Genomic DNA, 20,397 nt, shown 5'->3' with positions numbered 1-20,397 from the left:
CTTGAACTAACAGTGAATGAAAGAAAATCACTTACAAATGAAAGACAATCAGTTTGACATGAAACTTCCTGAGAGCAATATGGAAATCATACAAGAGTGGATCATACTTTAAAGAAAAACCTCAAGAATGTGTGATTCAAGGATTTTATGTCAGCTAAGCTGTCTTTCAAGTATAATGGCTGTTGGAAAAGTCTTAAATGTTTAAGAATATAGGGAAGAGTGTAATCATGAACTCTTCTTGAGAAATCTACTGGAATATAAACTTTCTTCAACTAAGAAATGACAAGGGAAACTTACAAATAGACTGGCCATGAGTATTTTATATATTTAATTATCTATATAAGGGTAATACCATTGATGGGGATGGGGGGGTAGATAATGACGTGTGCATGATGTTCTCTAATAGAAGGATATAGCTTAAAAATGGAAGAAGAAAGAAAAATTCAAGTCTAGTAAACTCATTTATTGCTGCATTAAGGATAAGTAGGATTCATAGCCTATCTTTTAAAGCTGGCAAACCAACAATTACATATCTAGGTGATAAAAAGGGCAAAGGCATTACAAAAAGTATGGGTATAAAGATAGACATAGAGCAAAAATAAAATTTTCCCTATAAAACAAAATAATATATTGATATAAAGAACAAAGAACAAAATGCATATAGAAATAAATACAGTAACTAACATTATACACATAGTAAATATATGATAAAATAATATGACAAATTGGAGACTAAACATGTCAGTGCTATCAATAAATGTAAAAAAATCATATGTCTACATTTTTGTTAGAGTATAAACATGTATTCGTATATATCACTCACAAAATTTCTTATAATATGAAACATTGTGATTCTAAAATACTTAAAGTTGTTATGATGGAGAAAATGAGAGTAAGAAAGCTTTAAACCTGAAATACGGTATTAATTTTCTCTGTGGGAATATCAATAATAAAAGTGTTTCTATATTTTACATCAAATATACAGAAGTGCTAGTAATGTACTCAAAAATTCAAAAGAAAGTATAAATTCATTTAAATTTAATGCAGAAATAAAATTCACAGTTTAAATGATCTCCAGCCCACTTTACAAAACAAAGCTATAGCGTATTCAAGTAAAGAACTAATTGAGAACCAAAATTTTGAATGTCATACCAGTATTATATGGTCAAATATGATACATTAGTTTATGTTCATTAGATCTGATAATTTTTAAGGCTTCCAATAAAAATCAGTGGAAACCACGTTGTATAATATTTAAGAGGAATATATTTTTATGCCTTCAGTCTTATGGATGCTTCATTTAGGCCCATGGGTGCTGATATGCTGTTTAGAACAACCAGTTCATCCAAATTATACTTAAAAGACAATGGTCCTAGAAGGTCAATGTTACTTAATTCCTTTATTTTCTTCTGATGTTTTTACAGAACTATTGATAGATCTACAAAAAAGATGTACAACTTTAACAACATTTGGGAACTAGTAATACTGATCCATAAGGTGGCAAGCAGCAGAAGGAATGACCTCTAAAAAATCTTAAGTTGCCTTGAGTCAAAATGGAAGACCATATAAGGGTCAAAATGGTGTAATATTTCTACCTATTACCATAGAGACATAGAAATCTCATTTGACAGGGAGGATATGAAAACTCTGTTGTCTGAAAACTGTTTTTTAGTCTAAACAGAATTAGAATATTCTACTGTTTTTTCTACATTAATACTATATTCTTTACTTTCATAAATGGAAAAAAATTCAACACATCTAGCTACAGAAGTGGGTAGAGTATACTACTTTAAATCTGGACATATGAAACTGGCAGGAAATAGCGTAAAGGCTATAAGAATAAATGATTGGAATACTCTTTTTATTTTTATTTAAGTATAGTTGATTTACGATGTGTTAGTTTCTGGTGTATAACAAAGTGATTCAGTTATATATATATATATATATTCTTTTTCATATTCTTTTCCATTATGGTTTGTTATAAGATATTGAATGTAGTTCCCTGTGCTATACAATAGGACCTTGTTTATCTATTTTATATATAGTTGTTTGTATCTGCTAATCCCAAACTCCTAATTTATCCCTCTCCCCCCTTCTCCTTTGGTAACCATGTTTGTTTTCTATGTCTGTGTGTCTATTTCAGTTTTGTAAATAGGTTCATTTGTATCATATTTTAGATTCCACATATAGGTGGTATCATACTTGTCTGTCTCTTTCTGACTTACTTCACTTAGTATGATCATCTCTAGGTCCATCCATGTTGCTGCAAATGGCATTATTTCATTCTTTTTTATGTCTTGGCTGTGGTATTAAATAGTGTTGCTATGAACATTGGGATGCATGTATCTTTTTGAATTAGTTTTCCCAAGATATATGTCCAGGAGTGGGATTGCTGTAACATATGGCAACTCTAGTTTTTTAAGCAACCTCCATACTGCTTTCCATAGTGACTACACCAATTTACATATGCACCAACACTGTAGGAGGGTTCCCTTTTCTCCACACCCTCTTCAGCTTTTATTAATTGTAGACTTTTTAATGATGTCCATTCTGATTGGTGTGAGGTGGTGCCTCATTGTAGTTTTGTTTTGCATTTCTCTAATAATTAGCAATGTTGAACATCTTTTCATGTGCCTGTTGGCCCACTGTATGTCTTCTTTGGAGAAATGTTTATTTAGGTCTTCTGTCCATTTTTCAATTGGGTTGTTTGTTTTTTTGTTATTGAGTTGTATGAGCTGTTTGTATATTTTGGAAATTAAACCCTTGTTAGTCACAGCATTTGCAAATATTTTCTCCCAGTCCATAGGTTGTCTTTTCATTTATTTTATGGCTTCCTTTGTTGTACAAAAGCTTGTAAGTTTGATCAGGTCCCATTTGTTTATTTTTGCTTTTATTTCTATTGCCTTGGGAGACCTAAGAAAACACTGCTACGACTTATGTCAGAATGTTTTGCTTATGTTCTCTTTTAGGGGATTTATGGTGTCATGTCTTAAGCCATTTTGAGTTTATTTTTGGATAAGGTGTGGGTGAGTGTTCTAACTCCATCAATTTGTATGTGGCTGGCTGTCCAGTTTTCCCAACACCACATGCTAAAGAAACTGTCTTTTCTCCATTTTGTATTCTTGCCTCCTTTGTCGAAAATTAATTGACTGAAGTTGTATGGGTTTATTTCTGGGCTCTCTATTCTGTTCCATTGATCCATATGTCTGTGTTTGTGCCAATACCATGCTATTTTGATTAGTGTAGCTTTGAAATATTGTCTGAAGTGTCAGAGGGTTATGCCTCCAGTTTTGTTCTTTTTCCTCAGGATTGCTTTGGCAATTCTGAGTCTTTTATAGTTCCATATAAATTTTGTGATCTAAGATGATTCAAAGAAATGGAAAGATATTCCATACTCTTGGATTGGAAGAATTAATATTGTTAAAATGGCCATACTACCCAAAGCAATCTATAGGTTTAATGCGATCCCTATCAAATTACCCATGACATTTTTCACAAAGCTAGAACAAATAATCCTAAAATGTATAGGGAATACTCTTGATATTAGGGTTATACCTTCACTCTTTGAGGCAGGATAAGTACTCTGAATGCTATAGAATAAATGGAACTTGCCTTTGTGTGGAACAGGGTCCCCTGATCTCTCCTTGCAACTGCACATGTGTCAAAAATAGACAAGTGGATGAACAAATAGACCATCCCTATAAATTATTATTTTAAATGAATGTTCGCTAGCTCCCAGTAGATAGTGATGGTTCAGGAGAATATATTCACTATATTCCCAAGTGCCACATTGAACAGAAAATAAAACCTCCTTAATCAAAGTTGGATCAACAAAAACATTTTGAAAGTTAATAAGCACAAGAGACCAATGGGAAAAATTAATCTTATTTTAAAAATGCTCAAGATACTGAAGAACATAAAAAAAATAACTAATAGTACTTAAAGAAAAGCCCTAATCTTGTCCACAGTATGTATCCATAGAGCTTAGCATTTTCCTAGGAGCTCAATAGGTATGAACTGAAGAAATAATAAATTTAATCTGTTGCTGTTTGCTTTGTTCTACTAGTCTGATTTAATATATTCGAGCCAATAAAACACTCATTTAGTTTACTTTAGCATAAAAAACACTTTAGTATCTGGTAGATCAATTCCCTCCAATTATTTTTCTTATTAAATTTTCCTTAGCTATCCTCAACCATGTATGCTTCCAGGTGAAGTCAAAATAATTTTTGTAAAGTTCCATTTTTATCAGAGTTTTAAATAGAATGAATTTACATTTGTATGGAGCTTTATAGGAAATTAATGTCTTTATACTATTATGTCATCTTATTCAGGAACATAATATTCTGTCAGTTTCTTAATGTCTTCTGTTATGTGCTTGACTGGCTAGTACACCTGTCAAAAATGTGTGAAAGAAGACACAAAGTTCACATCCTCAGGACTTGTCTTGCAAAAACACAGGAGGGAAACTATTTTTAAATCATTCTTTCATGTTGTCTGGTAATTTTGTTTTGTTTTTTGTTTTCCTTCATTTAATTACTTTATAAATCTACTTATTTTATTTGAATACCCTTATTTATACTATGAATTATATCTTTTTTACTATTTAATTTTTAAAATATTTGTCAATGGCATTTATGAGAATGAGTAATTTTGGTAAGATATTTTGAATTAAGTCACTTATCTGAAACACTGTCTTATAGGAAACATGATTAGGTGTTGTGTGTCATGAGTATTGATATTGCCTAGAGTTGGATTAAAATCTCCCCCTTGCCACTTACTATGTAACCTTTGGCAAATTAACTTTTGGGGTCGTAGTAGGAGAAATGGTTTAAGGACCAACTTGACTACCTTTTAGTAAACCCAGGAGGATGCCAGACAGCAATTTAGCGCTCCATTTAGATTAGATGATATGTAACATCTGTTATCAATAATGTATTTGGGTGAAATTATGAGATAAAGAAAGAATACTCCCCTTTAATATTAAATTTCACTGTTCATAAGCCATGAACAGTGCACTGCATTCATTGATATACCTAGTTTGATCAAGGAATATTATTCTTTTACCATGATGCTGGATCAAATGTGCTAGCATTTTGGGACTTCCCTGATGGCGCAGTGGTTAAGAATCCACCTGCTAATGCAGGGGACATGGGTTGGATCCCTGGTCTGGGAAGATCCCACATGCCACGGAACAACTAAGCCCATACACCACAACTACTGAACCTGTGCTCTAGAGCCTGTGAGCCACAACTACTGAGCCTGCGCTCCACAACTACTGAAGCCCACGTGCCTAGAGCCCGTGCTCTGCAACAAGAGAAGCAACCACAATGAGAAGCCTGCGCACCACAATGAAGAGTAGCCCACGCTTGCCACAACCAGAGAAAGCCTGTGCACAGCAATGAAGACCCAACGCAGCCAAAAATAAATAAATAAAATAAAATTTTAAAAACTGTGCTAGCATTTTGATGAGAACTTTTGCATAATCTTTCTTTTTTGCACTATACTTGTTAGATTTTGTTAACAATTTGTTTCTTTCATATAATGTTTTTAAAATATGTAGAGAAATTTCAAAGCTATGGAATTACATACTTTAAAGCTTAAAAAAAGTCAGACATTAAAGTTATATAAAGTACTTATAAGATCATGTGAATTTGGAACCTTTTTTTTAATAAATATATTTCAGTGTCTTTCATGGTAATACACTTGTCTAGATTGTTTAAATCAACTTTATTAAATTTTAATATCTGAGGTCTAGCATTGATCTTGGTTCTAGCAATGGACAGTTCTTTATCTTGACTTCACAAGGTTTCCCTTTCCTTTCTCATATATTAACTATTTACCTTATGGTTATGGAGCTATTCACCATTATTAGTGGCTCTAATCTTTCGGTATTCATGGTAAGGTTGCATACCCCCTCTTTTTTGATGTTAGATGAGGACACATTATTCGTTTTGACCAGTAAAATAGGAGTGAAATTAATGCTTGGACTCCAGGAACAAACCAAGAAAAGAAACATGTGACTTTCTATGTTTCCATACTCTCTTTGTCCACCCTGCTGTGTCTTACTGGTAATATTTCAGATGGTCTGAAATGTTTCTTTCACTCTGGGTCCTTGTGTGAAACTGACATGGAAAAGAACCTCCTGCTGATATAAAATAAATATGCAGTGTGAGCAAGAAAAATTCTGACTGATATGCTTATGTAACCCTGATAGAAGTTGAAAGAGGAACAACACAGCAAAAAAAGCAGTACTCTTTCCAGAATCCTAGTCCTTGACTTCCAAAATGCCATTGAAAATACAAATTTACAGTTTTTTGAACATTCATTTATGTATCTAATATAAATCTAGGAAAAATCAAGTTATTGGGAGATAGTACATTCTTCGTTCAGTTTTCTAATAGGGATTATGTCAAGATACTATGGAATTACATCAGAGGAGATAACTGTTATATGTATATTCCAATGTTGACATATCAGTAATAACTTCCAAGATATATTTGAAGTGAATTTGAATAACTAGTATGTGATTTGGTTTCACAAAAGAAGTAAGGAAGGATTATTAAAAAAAAAATGGATATGTTATGTAGAGTAGTAGCAAGGGTTTTTACCAAGGGAATTATGATAGTTGGTTATATTTTATAGATAGATGTCATTGATTTAATGTCTAAATACTAATTATGTTAAATATAATAGATGAAGCTATAAAAGAACTATATTATAGGTGAATATTTAACCATGCAAAAATGTCTTGCTGAGCATAAATGCTAAGAAATATATAAATATAAATTTGATAGATTTGTATAGTTATAAATTAACAGATTCTACAGTCCTAAAATAACAAAATTAAAAGGCAAACAACTAACTTAGCAAATATATTTATAATGTATTATAGAGGATTAAAATCTAGAAAATATCTAGTACATAATTTGTTCTAACAGATTAGTAATAAAATCATTATTTTAAAAATGTAAAAGGGCATGTATAGAAAACCTGCACACTATCATACAAATATATCTGACACATTGTTTACCTTTGTAAAAAATCAAATAAATTTTTATAGTGAGTCATTTTGCCTATTAGCAAAGAGAGAAATATGTCATTTATACTGCTGAAGAGATGTGCTGAAACAGGCACGATTATCCTTTGTGAGAGCATATGTGTACAACTGTTTGGAGAGCAGTATTGCAGTGCATAACAAAAATCTTAAACATATCCATATTATTTCACTCAATAATTCAACTTCTTAGAGTTCTACCCTTAAATAATTTGAGAGTGTTATCATAACTATCATTGTAATTATCTTTTTAATTATTATTTATGAAAGCAATTTAAAAATGACTTGCTTTTAAAAACAGGATTATCAAAATAAGTTTGAAATATTCAAATCAGAAAATTTTCTATAGCAAAGAAACAGCATATACTCTAATGAATCAAAATATGGGCAGATTTCCATGATATAGAGCTTTGTGGAAAGACAAGCAAACAAAATCTAAGTTCATAATATAGCTTGCTTATATTTTTTAAACAATCAAATATAATCTATATGATACATGTATATATAAATTCATACATATATCTCAATTTTAGAATTTTAGAATATTAACCAAGATTCTACTCTATTACTTTTTGCACATTTTTTTAGAAACATTGTGACTTTTCCTATGAAGTCAAAGACATGCACTGCCTCAGGAGAAGAAATATTCAGAGGTCATACATCAAAGATCCAAATTCTTTGTGTTTTACATACCAACTAAACTCTTAAGACTCATGAAAGAGATGGTGATTTTGAGAAATTTCCCCATAATGTTTATAAAATTTTTCATATATACAGCAATGGTGAAAGTAGTTTGCAATGAACACCTGCATATACCTCTCCTAGATTTTACCACTAATATTGTACTATATTTCCTTTATCACAAATCTATCTGTTTATACTTAACTCTATTCATCCTAATTTTGGATGCCTTTCTAAGTAATTTGCAGACATCAGTATACTTTATTCTAAATACTTCAGCATGTGTATCATTAAAAAGGAAGCTGTTGAGTTTAAGGTCTAAACTGTGGAAGAGGCAGAGCCTGTTGAGTCATAACAACAGATTGGTAAGAGATGGGGAGACTATAGTGCTTCACCCCCCACTTTATATAAATGTTATGTAGACAGATGAAACAGATCCTGAAAGAAGAGCAATAGAAGAAACATTGATTTGCTGTTGGTCCTTGTAAACGTTCTAAGACCCAGTGGAGGATGAACACATGCAGTCAAAACCCCGGGTATACAAAAGGATTCGATGTCAAGCAGACTGCTTTGCTTTTTTTTCCTGTTGAAGCTTGGGGAAACTACAAACTTCTCAAGGAAGTTTGTTGTACCAAAATGATCGCCTGAGTCTCGTCTTTACAGAGAAAAGTATGAGAGAGCATCTAAATGTTTCCAGAAGGGTGAAGAATGACTAAGAAGAGCACCAACAGATGTAACAAGATAAGGAAAAGGAAGAGTTCATGGATCAATGACCAGGGATGGCTTTGGGTCAGACACTCCTTCCCCACTGATATATGGAGTTCACATAGTTCTAACCTATATGCCATCCTTGGGAAGACAAGAGGGTGAGTGGAAATTTTGATCTGAACTACATTAAACATGAAATGACTTAGAAAATACTAAATTTATCAAGTCTCTATAGAACTGACTCATTTGTATGTTCTACTGTCAAGGGGACTTGAGTGTTGAAAACTCAGAAAAGGCTGTAGACAAAATTTACATGTATTTTATGACTGATTTTTTTTGCTCAAAAATATTATGAACAGACTAAATTCTTGGATATATTGTTTAAAAAAATATGTTCTATTAAAGTGGGGAAAAAAGACATATTAAGCTTGGAAATGTGTTTTTGTTTTTATTGATTCTTTGGAAAACAACCTTTTGGGGTCTAGCACATAGAAACTGTTTGTATTTGGATATTTAGTTATGCAAAATAAAACCCAATCTTAAATGGAGAGGGACTGGTGTTAAAATTCTGTGAATAACCATATCTAGTAGAATGTTTTAAGCTATCTTTAAAGTTCCTTTTATTATCCCCTAATCCTTTAGGAACCTTGTTTTCCCACATGAAAGAGTCTTGCCTTAGCTATGTAGTAGAGCATTAGCTGATGGGCCTTTATTCATGCTTGATATAAAAGTCACAGGGGAGTAGTAGCTACCTGAGAGGGCTAGATGAATGATTTAAGGAGTGAAAGAATAGACAAGGACTCATTCGTGGAATATCTAAGCATAAGCATTCCGTGAGGTTTCTCAAGGTTAATGGAATAAAATAATCTGTAGTCAGGCAGGGTGGAGGCTTGCATAATATATATGTATTTATCCAAAGAAAGAAATATAATATTATTTTTCCTGTCTTCAAAGGATATTCTCCACAATAGTATTTTCAGTTAATTTAATCCTGAGGGACACAGGTGATGTTTATTTTCTTCTGTTTTTGTTTCTGTTTCTTTGTTTCCAAATAATATACAATTAAATTGTGTTCATTCTCCGTGCTCCAAAACTGATTAAAATACTCTATGGCAGGTTAATAGCTTCACCTTTTTACTTATTTTGACCATGAGAGTTATTGATAAACGTTTTTAAGGTAAGAAAAAAGATTGTATCAGTCAGGATTTGCACTGGTGCACTACAGCAACAAATAACCTCAAACTTTCAGTGGTTTATATCAACAAATGTTTATTTTTTACTCGGACTACATGTCTAATCATATCAACCTCATTTTGCTCTATTGCATCTTTATTCCAGTGTCCAGCCTCTCTTTGGGTACATTCATTCATTGTGAGTGAGAGAAAAAAGACATGGAAAATCACACAATGACTTTAAAGCTTCTGTCAAGAAGTGACATATGGTACTTCTACTCACATTGCATTGACCAAGCCAAGTCAACCCTGAGATCTCCAGAGCAAGGACATATAATCCCACTTCAGAGAGGAGCACAACAGGAAAAAAATTAAATATTTATCAAACATTAGTAAAACCTATCACAAGCATATATTTAATTTAGCATATAATAATTATATTAACGTCATATTTAGGTAATTTTGAATTCAATTAATATGTATCATATACATCCTTTTTTTGACTAACTCTGTGTAAGAAATTGTGAAATTTGTTTTCTGGTCAATTACCTTAAATGTCTTACTAAGGTGAACATGTGCTGATTTTGCTTATCTAACAACCATTCCATTTGCTACTGGTAAGAGTGCCTGAAATGTCTTTTAGGAACTACATCTTACCCATTGGGGGTACGTGTATTTTAGATGGTGCTACACGTATAACTAACTCCAAGTTTGTTGCATGTGACCCTGCCCAGGGTCAAAGAGCACAAATATCGCTAGACACAGTGTGACATATCCTTTTCCAAACAGTGCAGTTTGATCACTCTGGCCACATTAATCCATGTCAGCTGAAATATACCCGTTAAAATGTTTCAATCAGAATCCATCCTGGACATGAGTAAAAGCTTGTCAGAAGAAACAAAACTGAACCAAATCTCTTTCCTTTTTATTGGACCTGGGAGGATGTAAGCCTAACTGCTGGCAACCATTTTTCACCTTGTTCATGTAAGTGTAATTCACTTAGGGTGACAGCTGATGACATGTGGATGTGTGAAGAATGAGCTGTATCTGAAAATGGAAAGAGATAAAGGAGGAGGAACAAAAGCAAATGGCAGGGAACCAGTGTGGAATATGTAACCTATGAAAGTATGTGATCTATGAAATAAATGCCCTTTTCTTTCAATAGTCAGTTGGAAGTGAGCTCTCTGGCTACCTGCAAAAACAAAAGTCCCAACTGATTCAAATACTATTCCAAATAGCACACATGCTTCCTGATTGAGGTTTTACTGTTTCTATAGCTGCTAATTTACACTAATTGCCAAGGTTCAGGCCTTCTCTCTTGGCAAAGGTACAATAGACCTGACTCGCATTAAAACAGTACAATTTATTCATGTTGATCCTGAAGGTAAGGCAATATAAATAGGCTTCCAAAGCTTTATGAAGGATCAACACCAGTTTAATAGGATTCTAAAAGTCATGAGTAGAGAGAATTGAAGAAAATTATTATTTGAAGAGATAACAACACATGATTTTCCAAGTTGGCTAAAGACATGAATCCTCAGATTTGGGAATCACAATGAATTCAAGAAAAAATAAATAACTTTTCAATGAAAATCCCTATCAATAAGTACCTATGTTTTAATCACCAGGATATCACTTTTTCTTTCCATAGAATGTGATGATGAAGGATGATGACCTCATGTCTAGACTTAAGCTTTTAACGCTGCTGCTCAGGGGGTTCTAATGTGTTTCAAAAGCAATCAATCACATGCCAGAAGCTGACTGGATAATTACCTCTGAGATTTTCTGAAAAATTTTAATCTTTTTTTGATATGAATATAATTTCAATAAAATCCTCTCATCAATGTGGCAGGATTTGGGTATCTGACTTCTATTCAATAATCTATAAAACCTCATCAAGAGGATTTTTTTTTTATCGTGCTTGTTAAAGAATTTAACAATCAAATATATATTCTCAATCTTTAAGCCCTTGTGCTCTGAAAAATCTACTGGGACATCTTCACTTCCTTTATAAGAATATAAATCCAGAAAAATAAGATGTTAAACCAGTTTTACCACCTAAAGAACAATCAAGATTTTATTAAATTTTTTAAAGTAATGCATTGTCCATAAAGTATTTCCTGTTAATCGGTGCACACATTTTTAAAAATCTGATTTAAAATAAATTTTAAATTATTATGTTATTATGTTATCAATGTGCCAGAAAACTAGTCAAAGTAGAATCAAATTCATATACAAAGTAAGATCATCTATAATGTAATGCAGAGTTACTCTGTATAACAAGGAAAATTAGAAAAATATCAACTTGGAATTGTAAATAAATCTCTACCTATTTCATATGCCTATTATATTGTTGAATATAAGTTGTCATCAAGTGATACAGCATATGATTTGGGGTTTTTTTTTTGATGGTGTGGAGTTAATGGAGAGGTGGGAAGAAGAAGAGGAAGTGAAAATGAAATGACAGTCCAAGGATTGTTATCCTAGATTAAGGATTGTTAAATTTAACCTTTAGTAAAATGTTTAGGGATATTCTACAGTACTGAATTCTAAAAATAAGACAGATTTTTTATCTGGGCCACCAGAGATACTGAGTTATTAACTGGTGATCACATATTTATAGTACAAGACTACATATAGATGTATTCACCCTTTTTAATGAATGAAATAGGTGTTGGGGCTCAGGAGTTCACTAGATGCTCAAGTTTATCTAACTCAGTCATTCATCAGGTTGTGATAATAAAGCTGGTGCAATAGTTATATTGCTTCAGGAACCATAGGCTAAGAATTGTTTGTATAGTTTCAGAGTCTTAGATGTGTATCGTGCTGCCAAATCATACATTTAAAATTGGCATCAGATCTTTGAGGATAGGGGAGATGAAATGCCATAGATTTTTGAACTCCCTTATAATTCCCACTTTGCTACAATTAGTGCTAAGAAAAATTTGTCCTGAGTAGTGTTAATAGGTAATCTTTTAAAAATGTCATTCCCAAAGTAGGGCTTATTTTTATTTTTCAAATGATTACTACTAAAATGTAAGCAGTATTCTATTACAGGGTATCTCAGGTCCTTTAATCAGCTACTGTTTGTTGGGAATCTATGAGAGGGAGATATAGGAGCATAAGATAATCTGCAGTATTTTACTTTGACCCTTTGTTTTGTTGTCAAAGCCTCTAATAATATTGCTTTAAAACTACCTTCACCTAAATATGCCTTACGAGCCCTAGTTTATATCAATAACATACCTATAAATCATTTTGCCAGTTTTATAGTAACATTTAAGTTTTATCTTTCTATTTATTAATCATCAATCACTCCAGAATCATATAGCATGATTTCATTGAAAATATAAATACAATTGAGAAAAATATCAAATAAATCACTATACTCATCAAAGGTAAGATAATTAATGCATACTTTTTCTATTTCTTCTTCTACAAAGTTATAAATAACCTTTACATATCACTGAAATAGTGCATATAACACCTGAATTTATAGAGTATTCAGAGTGATCATATAGTAGCTTATATTTTTGAATTCTTAAAAGTTGGTGAGAGGAGTGCATGAAACTTTATATTTGGGTGCTTTTTTATTAATTACTTATTAAATGCTTTATCATATTCAAGAAGTCAGCTTATATTTCCCCCTTGATCTAAGCTTTCTCATTGATACAATGAGAGCTACTCTCAGGTATTAGTTCAGCTAATTTGAAGAACAGTCAAGTGTACAGCCAGAAAAATCAGAGGATGTGAAACAAAACAGAAAAGAGGTTCTGAATTTCACATCCCCAGGGATAGATACTTAATGCCCTTCTAGGATCAAAGGGAAAAAAGAATGAATTAAACACCATGCAGTTGTATTGCATACAAATTCTGATAGAAAATTTTTACATTCTCTGTCCAAATATTTAGCCAAAACTTTAAGAGAAAACTTAGTGCTCTGAACTCATCACTTTAAGGTAAACTTCAAATACATCTATGATATTCCTTGAACATCAACAAAATCAGCAAATGATCACAACTGGCACTTGTAATAAGCACTAGTTATGGTTGATGTATGAGACAATTACAATGTGTTGCTAGAAAATCTAATAAATCCCAGAATTGTTATTTTCAAAAATCTATTTTTATGGAAACTAGAGCCTGAATATCCCATTTATTACAGCAAGAGAACTATACAAGTTTTTCTGACAGACTGAGTCAAAAACTGTCAACTCATGAAAAGTAATTGTTTCTGGAGACTGGGATAAAATGCTTTATTTTCTAAAAATGAGTGGCTTAATGTTAAAATGTAGCAAACATAATTTTCACAACAATGATTTTTTTAACATCTTTATTGGAGCACTATTGCTTTAAAATGTTGTGGTAGTTTCTGCTGTATAACAAAGTGAATCAGCTATACGTATACATATAAATATCCCCATATCCCCTTCCTCTTATGTCTCCCTCCCACCCTCCCTATCCCACCCCACTAAGTGGTCAAAAAGCACCGAGCTGATCTCCCTGTGCTATGCAGCTTCTTCCCACTAGCTATCTATTTTACATTTGGTAGTGTCTATATGTCAATGCCACTCTCTCACTTTCTCCCAGCTTACCCTTCCCACTCCCCGTGTCTTCAAGTCCATTCTCTACATCTACATCTTTATTCCTGCCCTGCCCCTAGATTCTTCAGAACCATTGTTTTTTTTTAGAGTCCATATATATGTGTTAGCATACAGTATTTGTTTTTCTCTTTCTGACTTACTTCACTCTGTATGACAGAATCTACGTCCATCCACCTCACTACAAATCGCTCAATTTCATTTCTATTTATGGCTGAGTAATATTCCATTGTATATATGTGCTACATCTTTATCCATTAATTTGTCGATGGACACTTAGGTTGCTTCCATGTCCTGGCTATTGTAAATAGTGCTGCAATGAACATTGTGGTACATGTCTGTTTTTGAATTATGGTTTTCTCAGTGGGATTGCTGGGTCAAATGGTAGTTCTATTTTTAGTTTTTAAGGAATCTCCATACTGTTCTCCATAGTGGCTGTATCAATTTACATTCCCACCAGCAGTGCAAGAGGGTTCCCTTCTCTCCACACCCTCTCCAGCATTTATTGTTTGTAGGTTTTTTGATAATGGCCATTCTGACTGGTGTGAGGTGATACCTGATTGTAGTTTAGATTTGCATTTCTCTAATAATTAGTGATGTTGAGCATCCTTTCATGTGTTTGTTGCCATCCTGTATATCTTCTTTGGAGAAATGTCTGTTTAGGTCTTCTGCCCATTTTTGGATTGGGTTGTTTGTTTTCTTGCCATTGAGCTGCATACACTGCTTGTATATTTTAGAGATTAATCCTGTGTCAGTTGCTTCATTTGCAAATATTTTCTCCCATTCTGAGAGTTGTCTTTTCGTCTTTTTTATGGTTTCCTTTGCTGTGCAAATGTTTTAAGTTTCATTAGGTCCCATTTGTTTACTTTTGTTTTTATTTCCCTTTCTCTAGGAGGTGGGTCAAAAAGGATCTTGCTGTGATTTATGTCATAGAGTGTTCTGCCTGTTTTCCTTTAAGAGTTTTATAGTGTCTGACCTTACATTTAGGTCTTTAATCCATTTTGAGTTTATTTTTGTGTATGGTGTTATGGAGTGTTCTAATTTCATTCTTTTACATGTAGCTGTCCAGTTTTCCCAGCCCCACTTATTGAAGAGGCTGTCTTTTCTCCATTGTATATTCTTGCCTCCTTTATCAAAGATAAGGTGACCATATGTGTGTGGGTTTATCTCTGGGCTTTCTATCCTGTTCTATTGATGTATATTTCTGTTTTATAACAAAATGAATTTAAAAGAATCAGATACCTGTTTTGACCTAGAACTCAAGAAAGTAAGTAAATATAACAATATTTCACAATATATTTGACACATTTTCAAAACATGATTCACTTACAATATAATGTTTTCTTGAAATAAAATATTTTATTCAGGTGGATGCTTTATTGCTTTTTCCCCACCATATCTAAATGCTTTGTGATTTAAAAAAAAAAAAAAAGTTGTTTTTTTTTTTTTTTTACTGTTATTTAGTGTATGGATTCAATAAGCCTATAAAAGATTATTCAAGATGAACTATTTTAGAGGGTTTGATTGAGTTCCACATAAAGTCAATCATTTGGTCTCAACCAAGTTGAAACTCTGTACCTACTTTTTGATTAATTCAATTGAGCCAAAAATTTTCTCATAATGCTACTATTAGCTCAACTAAGGTCAGAATTTCAAGTTTAATTATGAAGTATGTATGCAAATAATATAGGTACATGAAGAGTTATTTGCATAACCAATTGAGTTTGGACCTGTTAGCTATTGATACATTCAATCTTTCCTGAAACATTTTTAATATATTTCTTAAATTTGTTCAAATTTTAATTAATACATGTATAAAAATTGAAAAAGGAGAAGCTTTTATTCTTCCTGAATTTTTTGAGATAAGATTGACAAATAACATTAGTTTCAGATGTATAACATAGTGATCCAACATTTGTATATATTGCAAAATTATTCTTCTGGTTTTAAACTCTTTTAACTATACAGTAAATTTTATATATACCTAAAATGTTGTCTTTTTTCACTCAGTAATATGCTTTTAAGGTAACTGCATGTCTTTTTATGATTTGATTTTGCTCATTTATTTTTAGCACTGAATAGTATTCCATCTTCTTGTCACAGTTTATCCATTCACTTACTGAAGGACATCTTGCTTGCTTTCAAATTTTGACAATTATGAATAATGCTGTGATAAGCATCCATGTTCAGGTTTACATGAGGACATAAGTGTTCAACTCCCTTGGGTGAATACCAGGTTTTGTATTTGCATTGTTGTATGGTAAGTTTTGTGAGAAACCACCAAACTGTCTTCCAAAGTGGCTGTACCATTTTGCATTCCCACCGCTTTACACCTTGCCAGCACTTCGTGTTGTCAGTGTTCTGGGTTTTGGCCATTCTAATAGGTTTTGTAGTCGTATCTCATTGTTGTTTTAATTAGCATTTCCCTGACGACATATGATGTAGAACATCTTTTCTCTGCTTATTTGCTATCTGTATATCTTCTTTGGTAAGTTGTCTCTTAAGGTGTTTGGCCTATTTTTTATCAGATTGTTTTTTTATTGTTGAGTTCTAAGAGTTCTTTGTATATTTAAAATAATAGTTCTTTGTCAGATTTATCTTTAATTGATATATAATTGGCATAAGGCATTGCATAAGTTTAAGGTGTACAATGTGTTGATTTGATACATTTATATATTGCAATATGATTACTAATGTAGCTAACACCTCTATCACATCACATAATTATCATTTTTTGTGTGGTAAAAACAAGATCAAGTCTCTCAGCAGCTGTGAAGTTTTTAATCCAGTATTGTTGACTGTAATCACTATGCTCTGCATTACGTCTCTGGAACTTTTTTATGTACTAGTTATAAGTTTGTACCCCATAACACCATCTTCCTAATTCCCACACACCCCAGCGCTGGTAATCACCATTCTACACTCTGCTTCTTTAAGTTCAGCTTTTTAAGATTCCATGTATAAGTGATGCACAGTATGTCGTTCTCTATGTGACTTATATCGCTTAGCATAATGCCCTCAATTCCATCCACAGTGTTGCTAATAGCAGGATTTCCTTCTTTCTCATAGCTGAATAGTAGTTCATTGTATATTGGTGTGTGTGTGTGTGTGTGTGTGTGTGTGTGTGTGTGTATATATATATATATATATATATATATATAGTGTCCATTATATATTGGCATATATATATAGGCATCTATCTATCTATCTATCTGTATATATATAGATATAGATATAGATATAGATATAAAACATATACATGATGGTTTATTTCTGGGGTCTCTATTTTGTTCCATCAGTCTACAGGTCCATTTTTATGCAATTATCATACCATTTTAATTACTGTAGTTTTGTAGTATAGTTTGAAATGAGGAAGTGTGATGCCTTCAGCTTTGTTCTTCTTTCTTGGAATTGCTTGGACTTAAGTGGAGTCTTTTGTGACTCCATATAAATTTTAGGATTTTTTTTTCCATTCCTGTGAAAAAAGAAAACTATAGACCAATATCTCTCATGAATATAGATGCAAAAATTCTCTAACAAATGTTATCAAAATGAATTTGACAACTCATTAATAAGATCATACAACATGACCAAGTGGAATTTATCCCTAGGATGCAAGGATGGTTCAACATATGCAAATCAATAAATGTGATGCATCACATTAATAGAATGAAAGATAAAATTCATATGATCATCTCAATGGATGCAGAAAAAGTATTTGACAAAACACAACATCCTTTCAGGATAAAAACCTTCAACAAATTGGGCATAGAAGGAACATACCTCAACATTATAAAGGCTATATATGAGACATCTACAGCTAACATCATTCCCAATGGTGAAAGGTTGAAAGCTTTTCCTCCAAGATCAGGAATAAGACAAAATTCCCCATTGTCACTACTCTTATGCAGCATAGTACTAGAAACCTTAGCTAGAGCTAGTAGATAAGACAAAGAAATAAAAGACATCAAAATTGGAAAGGAAGAAGTAAAACTGTCATTATTTGCAGGTGATATGATCTGATATATAGAAAATCCTAAAGTCTCAACCTGAAAAAACTATTGGAACTAATCAACAAATTTAATAAAGCTGCAGGATATTAAATCAACATACAGAAATCAGTGGTGTTTCTATACACTAACAACAAAAAAGCTAAAAAAGAAATAAAACTATCCCATTCACAAGACAATAAATTACTTATGAATATACTTAACCAAGAAAGTCAAAGATCTGTGCAATGAAAACTAACACTTTCATGAAAAAAATTGAAGAAGACACAAACAAGTGGAAAGTTATCCAATGTGCACAGATTGGAAGAATGAATATTAATATATCCATACTACCCAAAAGCCATCTATAGATTTAATTCAATTCCTATCAAAATTCCAATGGCATTTTTCACAGATGTATCTTGCATACTTTCTTCAACTTTGTAGTTTGCCTTCTAATTCTCTGGACACAGAGCAGAAATTTTCAATTTTAATCAAGTCCAGCTGACCAATTATTTCTTTCATGGATTGTGTTTTTGGTGTCATATATAAAAAAGTCACTGCCATGTTCAAAGTCATCTAGATTTCCTCTTATGTTATTTTCTAGGACTTTTTAAATTTACATTTAGAACTGTCATCTACTTTGAGTTAATTTTTGTGAAGGATATAAGATCTGGGTCTAGATTCATTTCCTTTTTTCTTGTTTTTGTTTTTGTATTTTGCATGTAAATGTCCAGTTGTTCCAGCACTATGTGTTGAAATTTTTTTTTTTTTAATTTCCCAAGACCATTTCTTGTGCTGGAATTTCCTTTCCCTAGAAACTTATTTAGTGCATACAATATCAAAACAAATTAAAAGTCTTATTTGATAATCAGAAATTATATTTGTTTCCATGTTCTTTGAATAATTGACATATTTAAGGAGTACTTTCTTCTATGTATTGTTTTTTCCCCTTCATTTTGCAAGTTTTCCTCAGGTGTCTTGTGATTCTTGATTGCCATATAATTTACAATGAAAGAGTACACTTAATTGTAATTAGGCATCTGATTTTTTATAATTGAAAATGTAAATATTTGTTTTGGAGCCTATAAATAGATAAATTGGGAGATATGTTCCCTGGGTAACTAATGCCCACACACATTATCTACACAGTTTCTTCTCAGAGGCTTTATTTTCCTTCTGTAAAAATGAACCTGTAAAAATGAATGAGTGAATGGGCATTCATCTCATGATGTTATGTGTGTGTGTTTGTGGTGTGTTGGGGGAGGGGGTGGGGGATGTTCCATTTATAGATCTTTAATTGCAATTGCAGACTTATATCTCACTCCTGCCATCTGTCAGGCTTACAGTTTCTTAGTACCTGGGCTCCTGCAGATTCTGCAGAGCAAATGAGCTCCTGCTTTTCATATAGATTTTGACTTCCTTACCTCTGTCTCAAATTTTACCGTCATAGTCTTGTATATGCCTTTCATCTTACAAATTGCTTTTGAAATATTTCATTCACTGCTAGACCCTTTCAGTTCTTTTTATTCTTTCAACTTTTACCTTTTTATTAAATTTTCATCATCTTAATGGTGTGTTTGTAAGGGAATGTGGGTGAACACGTTATGTCCATCATCCTAAACAAGAAATACCCTATGGTCATTATATCTTAATTATCTTTAAGATACTGCTATTATCTGCTTATTTTTCTCTTTCTTCATTTGTTCTATTCGTTGCCTAATTACATTTCAATCACACTTTAAAGTCAGAAAATCTCTAATAGAATTTCTTTGCCCCAAATAGGCTCTTTGTATTCATTCACATTGTGTGTATGTGAAGCTACTCAATTTTTAATTCTCTGCTTTCCTTAATCTCTTTCTCATAAATATTCCTCAGTCTCTTTTATTCTTTCTCTTTAGTCTTGAATCTCCAATCACTTCATCTGAACATGCTTTCCATGCACTGAATTGGTCAATGGAACAGTTATTCTCTCATACAATGGTAAAAACCAATTAAATATAAATGAAAATGATGTAAATCACCAAATTACTTGGCCATCTTCAGAAGTGCACATAGATATTGTAATGATAAAAATTGAATAGTTGTATAGTCAGTGGCAGAATGTCAGGGATAATAGCAGCTGTAATAAGGCTTCTGGTTTGTTTAGATTTCAGTGTGTAGTGTTTTCATATTTACTCAATTTCAAG

At 32.4% G+C, this 20,397-nt stretch overlaps 2 long non-coding RNA genes across 2 annotated transcripts in view; both read left to right on the top strand.

Annotated features, from left to right (window-relative positions):
• Nucleotides 1-10,782, top strand: part of LOC309659163 — a 32,033-nt gene extending 21,251 nt beyond the window's left edge. Inside the window, exon 2 of the long non-coding RNA XR_014262643.1 lies at nucleotides 8,402-10,782. This is a non-coding gene — a long non-coding RNA (uncharacterized lncRNA). The remainder of the gene's footprint in view (nucleotides 1-8,401) is intronic.
• The window catches only part of LOC309659159, a 1,097,080-nt gene that overhangs the window by 129,736 nt on the left and 946,947 nt on the right, over nucleotides 1-20,397 (top strand). The window lies entirely within an intron of this gene.

The sequence above is a fragment of the Balaenoptera physalus genome, assembly GCF_965194825.1.
Source record: "Balaenoptera physalus genome assembly, chromosome: 4".
Lineage (NCBI taxonomy): Eukaryota > Metazoa > Chordata > Mammalia > Artiodactyla > Balaenopteridae > Balaenoptera > Balaenoptera physalus.
This window is presented reverse-complemented; position numbering and strand designations above follow the sequence as displayed.